The sequence below is a fragment of the Siphateles boraxobius genome, unplaced genomic scaffold, assembly GCF_051911475.1.
Source record: "Siphateles boraxobius isolate OS27281-9 unplaced genomic scaffold, OSU_SipBor_1 53, whole genome shotgun sequence".
NCBI classification, from domain to species: domain Eukaryota; kingdom Metazoa; phylum Chordata; class Actinopteri; order Cypriniformes; family Leuciscidae; genus Siphateles; species Siphateles boraxobius.
This window is the reverse complement of record NW_027509175.1, coordinates 13,718,867-13,726,488: the sequence shown is the minus strand read 5'-3', so window position 1 is coordinate 13,726,488 and position 7,622 is coordinate 13,718,867. Positions and strand designations below refer to the sequence as shown.

The 7,622-nt window shown below is 38.4% G+C and overlaps 1 protein-coding gene across 1 annotated transcript in view; it reads right to left on the bottom strand.

Annotated features, from left to right (window-relative positions):
- Window positions 1-3,778, bottom strand: part of LOC143714301 (2-oxoglutarate receptor 1-like) — a 29,215-nt gene extending 25,437 nt beyond the window's left edge. The window contains exon 1 of the mRNA XM_077205451.1: window positions 3,609-3,778. The gene's annotated coding sequence lies outside the window, so the exon portion shown is untranslated. The remainder of the gene's footprint in view (window positions 1-3,608) is intronic.
- Between the last annotated feature and the right edge of the window lie 3,844 nt (window positions 3,779-7,622).

Below are 7,622 nucleotides of genomic sequence, written 5' to 3'. Positions count from 1 at the left end.
TATATTCCTATGTTTATATTAGTAGGAATGTCCTGTAATTTAAATGAAAGCAGGTGTATGTTTGGAAATGTATTTTACTGACGAAGGGTTGAACCTGAAAATGTTGCTCTCTGCACTTCTTTGCACCTTTTTACTTTTTTGGTGGCCTTGATGGAATAACATTTGTGTGTGTGTGTGTGTGTGTGTGTGTGTGTGTGTGTGTGTGTGTGTGTGTGTGTGTGTGTGTGTGTGTGTGTGTGTGTGTGTGTGTGTGTGTGTGTGTGTGTGTGTGTGTGTGTGTGGATTCTCTTCTTCTTTTATGGCATTGAATGTCTGACTTGAATTCCTAGGATTTTAGGCACGACTTTGTTATACAACCTGATTTCACACAATACAGTAAAGGTTGCTCAAACACCTAAAACACTGCAGTCTGCATACCAACTCTGTTTAAACAGTACATTTCAACACTTGTGAAATTCCATGATATGGATCTGTTGTAGTCTCAATGTGAAGCTAAATTTATTTTCATAATAACTATAATATTAAAAATAAATAAAGTAATAAAACATAATTAAAATTTAAATAATTTGCATGGTCTGTCTGAATACTCGATTATGAATGGCTGGAAGGTGTGTAATTAAAGGCCATGTTGCAGGTTAACCACCACTGTCGATTAATGGGTACATAAATCACTCAAGATATGTATATCATTTTTAAAATATCTCAAAAATGGTCTTAAAGACCAGTTTTTTACGTTTTTTGGTAGTAACGGGTTTTTTTACGCAATTCGGTGATGACGTCACGTTGGGGAGAAGTGGAGGAAAGGTAGCCTCTAGTAGTCTAGTATATGGCGATTGACTGGGATGAGGAAGAGGTGGCAAGAGCCAACATGTATGATGGCCCGCAGCCGTATAATTTCGAACCTGCCAGACGTGAGAGGGCAAATGAGAAATTGCCAAGAACTGATGGCCATTAAAGCCAATTAAATGCATGGTCCGAGGAGAATGAGTGGAGAGTTTGTGAAGTGTCCTGGTGAGTTGCTATCATCTAGCAACGCAGCAATGAGCACTGGAGCTAGTCTACGAGCAGCAGTGCACAATAACGACACATATTTTTCTGTCACACCGTCATTGAATAGCACAGAGTGAAAAATCTGTCTTTTTATCTAGTGGCAGTGATTATGACGTTAGTTCAGATAAGTACCGGTAACCTTTGTCATAGTGTCGTAGTACTGGTAAACTTTGTCTTTGTCATCTAGACATAGAAGGCATCATCACAGCATAAAGATGCATTTGAAGTGCTGCACAGGGTGTAAAATCTCGGTGCTCTTTGGTTGCTTGGGATAGTAATGCTCAAAATCAAAGTAATAATCCAAGGCACTCGAATTGTGTATACAAAAAAGTAAAAAGCCTTTATTGAATCATGGCTTCTATCATCAAAATTGGTGACAGATACACCTACGCGTTGCGGCTATTGCCTTCGTCAGGGTGTGTGACGCACACTGACGAAGGCAATAGCCGCAACGCGTAGGTGTATCTGTCACCAATTTTAATGATAGAAGCCATGATTCAATAAAGGCTTTTTACTTTTTTGTATACACAATTCGAGTGCCTTGGATTATTACTTTGATAGAAGGCATCATGCTAGCTATATGGGCGTGGTGTGTTCACACCGAACGTGAATTTAATTATTTGCGCGAGTAGATTACATACAAAGTCAATGCAAAGACGCGAATAGACGCATCATTCGCGCCGGGCGTCGCGAATGACGCGAACTGGGCAACGCGTTTGCCGCGAACGTCTTCCGCACAAGTTGAAAAATTTGAACTCGAGCGAATGTTCAAGCGTCTAACTAGACGCGTATTTGACGCTCTATTCGCGTTCGGTGTGAACACACCATAAGCGTTTATCTCTTCCTCCGGTGAAAATGTTGTTGCAAACGTAGTCGCGGGTCTGTCGCTGTGTTTTGGCAGGTGCTTGTGTGGGCGGTATAGAGAGAGATAGGCAGATAGCATAACGTTAGCATAGATAGTTAGCAGCTAGATAGATAAATAGATAGAAATATACAGTAGGTAGATTGACAACGTAGAGTTGGTCGCACGTCAGAGGCGCCCGCGCCATTGGATGTGCAGTTGCCGCATATACTAGCCTATCTATCTATATCTATATATATTTGTCTGTCTATCTACTGTATATAGCCTATCTAGTCTATATATCTATCTATATCTATGTATTTATCTATTTAATTTATCTATAATCTGCCATCTGAATAATCTCGTCTACTACTCGTCTCTAGTCACTCTCAATGCTTTCAAGGCGGTCTTTGTTAAATTCTCTCCCCAAGGTGACGTAATGCAATGCATTGTGGGGGAAAGGAGAATCGTTGCAAACCGCTGTAAGATAGTACCTACTTTTTCGTATTATATTCTGTTTTGTGATACCCAACAACATAAAATACAATGGATAAGTGTTTAAATGTTTATTACCAACAAGCAGCTTGCACAAATTCGTTGAAAAATTAACCCTGCAACATGGCCTTTAAACCGTTTAATGCACAGGTAGTTCCAAGTCAGTTTAATCACCGTTCGATATTAAGTTGTGAACCCTGCCCGCAACTTTTATTAATAAATTAACTTCGCTGATACTGAATCGTTACATTATATTACTCAGCAAGGAGGAGCAACATTGCTGTTTATGAAGTAATTAAACACACAGACCCGGGTAATTCACACTCACTCACTTTTTAAAGAGAAATGTCGGAGGAGCTTGAGTTTGTTGCCCAGCCCTGTTTGTTTGAACCGCGAGATGCGTCAAAGCTTACGCTATACTTCTAACATCCTACGTCATACATCGTCCAGTGTTACACTTTTGGTGTAAGTCGACTTGTGTAGGGCGTCTGCCGGAAGCTAGTTATTTTAGTCGATGAAGTTTTAAATATGGATATTATTCTTACACAAACGCATCGCTTCAATTCAAAAGGCCTTTATTGATCCCTTGGAGCCGTGTGGAGAACTTTAATCATGAATAGATGCACTTTAATGGACTTCCAAAGTCATCCAGCCATTCACTGCCATTATCAACCTTGGAAGAGCCAGGACATTTTTTAATATAACTCTGATTGTATTTGTCTAAAAGAAGAAGAATGTCACCTAGGATGACTTCAGGGTGAGTAAATCATGGGCTAATTTTCATTTTTGGGTGAACTATCCCTTTAAGCAGACAGTCTACTAATACTCTAATATGAGTTAGTTGACATGTAGTTGCAAAGTTACTTATTGTCAACAGAGTGTTCAAAAAGGACCAATTTCACTAATGCAAATAATTCTAAAGTGAAGATCATGGTAAGTAACCCACTAGTAATGACTTTACCAAATCCTTCAGAAGGAATTACTTATTTTTCGAATTAGTACTCTAAAGTGAAAGCATAACTCCCTAATATTGACTAAAGTCATTGTAAGCTTTGGAGGGTTTTGTGAAGTTTTGTTACCCTTCTTAAAATCTTATGCAATTTTGCTTCTAAGTAAATGTATTGTTTAAAGGATACGTTTACAGGAAGATGAGAAAATACGGAGATGCAAAAATACTAGAAGATCTAACAACAATCTGTTTTTAGAAGAGGTGAATACTTACAATGTGGTCTGATGCTCGTCATCCAGCCGCTGGTTCCTCAGAGAAACGAACTGTGATGATCATGAGTTTAAACGCCTGAGCTGACCCTCCCTCTTCTGAAGAACAGTTCCTGGTGCTAAATGTCTGTCACATTCATTTGCATTCATTTACGTCACATCAAAACCAGAGATGTAAACTCCAGGTTCAGAAAGTAAAGGCCTCCCCAGTATTTTATTCCAATCACCTGGATATGCTAATTAGCACAGTTTTTCAGCCAGGAGACAGAACTAATGATGAAAATCAGCTGTCTGAGTTCATGGGTGGAATAAAGATATGGCAGGACTTTTACTTTCTGACTCCTGGACTTTACACCTCTGATCAAAACACACTGTAAAAACTAATTAGTTCAGTTTACTTAATTGAATTGTGCAAACTTGTTGCTTTAATTTAAGTAAGTAAGCATAACTTAATTACATCAAGTTCTTCTTACTTAATCTATTTAAGTTTTGTCAACTTAATTCTATCTGTGATCTGAGGAAGTGTACTCCCAGAATGCATTGCGGCATGAATAAATTAATTGCTTTGTTTTACCATTTTTGGCTTTATTTTACCATTAAAATTGTATTTGCTATCGTTATTGGGGTTATACTGACAAGAGACAGCAAATAAAATTGCAATAAAAAATTTATTAATTTTTAAATTAATACTATTTTTTTAATTAAATTAATTTAAAAAAAACTTGTTACCATTGTTGTGGTTTGCATGCTGAATGTTGAAGGAAAATTGCAAGATATTGTCAGAAATATAGAGGGATTATATCAACTCAATTAAAAGTTTATGCCATAAGTGTCTGCAATTAAAATGTAAAAAAATCATTATTAAACATGATAGTTATGTTATACATAATAAATACATTCATTAAGAACATGGAAGTAATTTAAGTATATAAATAAATATAATATTTATTACTTCACTTTCTTTGAAATCAAATAACTGTGATTTCATGTTGCATCACTGCATCAATTGGAAGAGAATCAGAATGATATAAATGAAGTTCCAATTGCCCAACCAAAGGGAACACTAATCACAATAATGGTGAGAAATCTTAGGTTGATTTCAGGAAATCAACATGAATTTATGAAGTCAACTTATGTGACGTTCTCCCAAAATGTTTAGTTCTATTGACAATAACATTCGAGATGACTGGAAAATTAGCGTATGCAACTAAGAAGAACGATGACTGCAGAAGTGGAAGAAAATAGTGAAAAGTCTATTAAGAATTGCCCCGCATCAAAAACCATTTGCCCCGCCTGCTTCTTTCTTTTTTTTTTTTTTTGCTTTGGCAAAATGGTACTCAAACCAGTCAAGTAATGTTTAATAGGGTTTTCTGAGTAATGAAGGCATAGCATGTAAACAGTACAGATTACTAATTTTTTTAAGTTCAACACATTATCGGAGATTAAGTAAAGTTAACTACACAATAGTTAGTAAGAACAATGTTAGATTTTACAATGCAGGCAATATGATCTGCCAACACATTCTTATTCATATGATATTTTGCTATGGGAAAGTGTGTTACTAACAAGCCCACGTTAATTCCATTGCTGTCAATGCTGTCAGAACACATTGACCTATGTGAAGATTTTTATTGCTCATCCAAGATGCCAACGATTATTTTGTCGCGTTTTTTGCATGAAAAAATGATCATGTACAGGACAGACAGGTCAGGTGCGCGGGACGAGGAGCAATTATGCAATCTTTTAAATGTGAAAGGAAGAAATTGATCGATGGAAAGAACTTAACAATTATAGTGAAATCATTAAACTATATTGCTGCACGGGGTGTGAATTCCTTATTACAGTTAAGCTATGACGCTGTTTGGCGGTAACCAACAATAGTGTTGTGAATTTGATAAGAATTAGCCGCGCAACACTATTTAAAGCAACATTTTCGTGCTAGAACAGTTGTTTTTCAGCGGGAATGCATTAATTTGCTCTAAATAACACCGATTTGACCAACTGCATTAAGGCTACACTTCAACCAGGACAGTTATTGTAATGTAGACTGCACACAAATCAATGTTAATGTTAATTAAAGACCAAGTCTAGTAAACGTCTCCTATAAACTGCATGTTGAAAATAGACTAGCAGTTGACCATGAACATAAAAGCCACATCGCACAAATGGAATTTGTTTATTTCGTTAGCAAAGTAAGACCAAGAATTGGATCTACATCAGAGCACCAAAGCGTCCACAAATCTTTTCTACGGGGTCATTGGCAGGGCGGTGTGAACGCACGGTTAAGGTTATGAATAAGCTCTTGTGCTCCAAAACAATGACAAAATTCGTATTTAGGAGATATAAGCATTCAAAACTTAGTCTCTCACTTCCGCTAAAATAGATCCCGGATCTGTATGACATCACCACGGACTTCAGCTTCTCATCACATCTTCTGTCCAATCAAATGCTCTCTAGAATCTAAAGCTCCGCCCCCTATGCTTTAAACACCACCTGGCCAAAGCGACCGTTGACACGTCACGGAGCAATTCTATTGGTTGGAGAAGTGTGCCCGGTTGCTCAAACTCTTGAGTTTTATTCTGTTTTCCAACGGTACGTTGGTTAAGAATGAAATAGTTAGAATTTATTCACAACTCTACTATTGAATTCAACGTATCATCAGCGCTCGGATTCACTTCCATGGTGTTGTCAAGTATGACTCGCAGTCTGTGAGGTAAACTAAGTGGGCCTTTAAGTTTTCAGACGCAGCCAATGTTTGTGATGATGACCAATCAAATTAAAGTAGGCGGGCTTTATGTTGTTCACAGAAACTGCATACTGACGCTTCAGTAAACGGTCATAAAGTGCGTTATAAACTTAAATATTTAGGGATTTCAGGCTGTAATTTACGTGATCCGTTGCAATTCGTAACTGTCAACATAACGAGACAAGAAACATTAACAAAGCTGTTTTCATCAGGCATAGGGTGACCAGATAAGATTGGCTGAAATTCACCTCGAGTCAGTTCACTAGTGTAACAGCGCAGCGCGTCTGTGTTGTACGTCACACGCATCGCACACATGACCAGCATCGGCCAATAGTTAGCCTACGTGTGACGTACAACACAGAAGGGCTGCGCTATTACAAAACGTTAACTCACTCGAGGCCCACAGAGAAGGAAATTAATAGTTGAAATAAAGTTGTTATTTTTGTTTGTTTTTTCGCACAAAAAGTATTCTCGTCAAAAAAAAAAAAAAAACAATGCAAATGTGATTCACTTTTACTGTTGTTAATCTTGTATGGCAAACAAATTACATTACAACATCATCATAAAGTCAATGTTTATGAAGGAAAGCAAGCACACAATGAATAAACACAGACATACAGCTGCCACAAACATAGATATCATCAATGTACAGGAGTAATGCAATGCCATCTTTACAGATTTGCATCATTGTTTGTTTACATCAAGGCCATTTTGAACATAGTGGCCCCCATAGGCTATTGGCATGTTGGTTGGTTTCATGCATATTTATGTTTATGCATTTGTCAGACACCTTTATGGTGCGTTCACACCGGACGCGAATAGAGCGTCTAGCGCAAGTGATTTCAATGTTAAATCAATGCAAATACGCGTTACGCGCATAAAAAATTCCTGCGGCGCGAATTAGGTGTAGAGCGCGGCAGACGCGAATTCGCCTCATTCGCGCGTCAAGTTCACGCAAATGGCGCAAATAGCTCGAATTGAGCGTCTGACATGTTGTCCGATGCGGGACAACAGGTCATCAAACTGGCCACGGGACAGGCGGAAGTTCCGCTGAAAGCAGCCGTCATCCAGGCGCAGCTCCTGGAGCAAATTGTGAAACTTGCCAAACTGGGTTCACCTCTGAAGGGTCTGGTGGACCCAAATACGGCGACGATGATCCCTACGCCGCTGTTCTGCTCTCCAGAGCAAATACAGAGCGGTGACTCTCTCGATGAATGCTCGATCAACATTAGCCGTCTTGTAAAAAGATGGCCGCCAACAAATTTTGCCTCC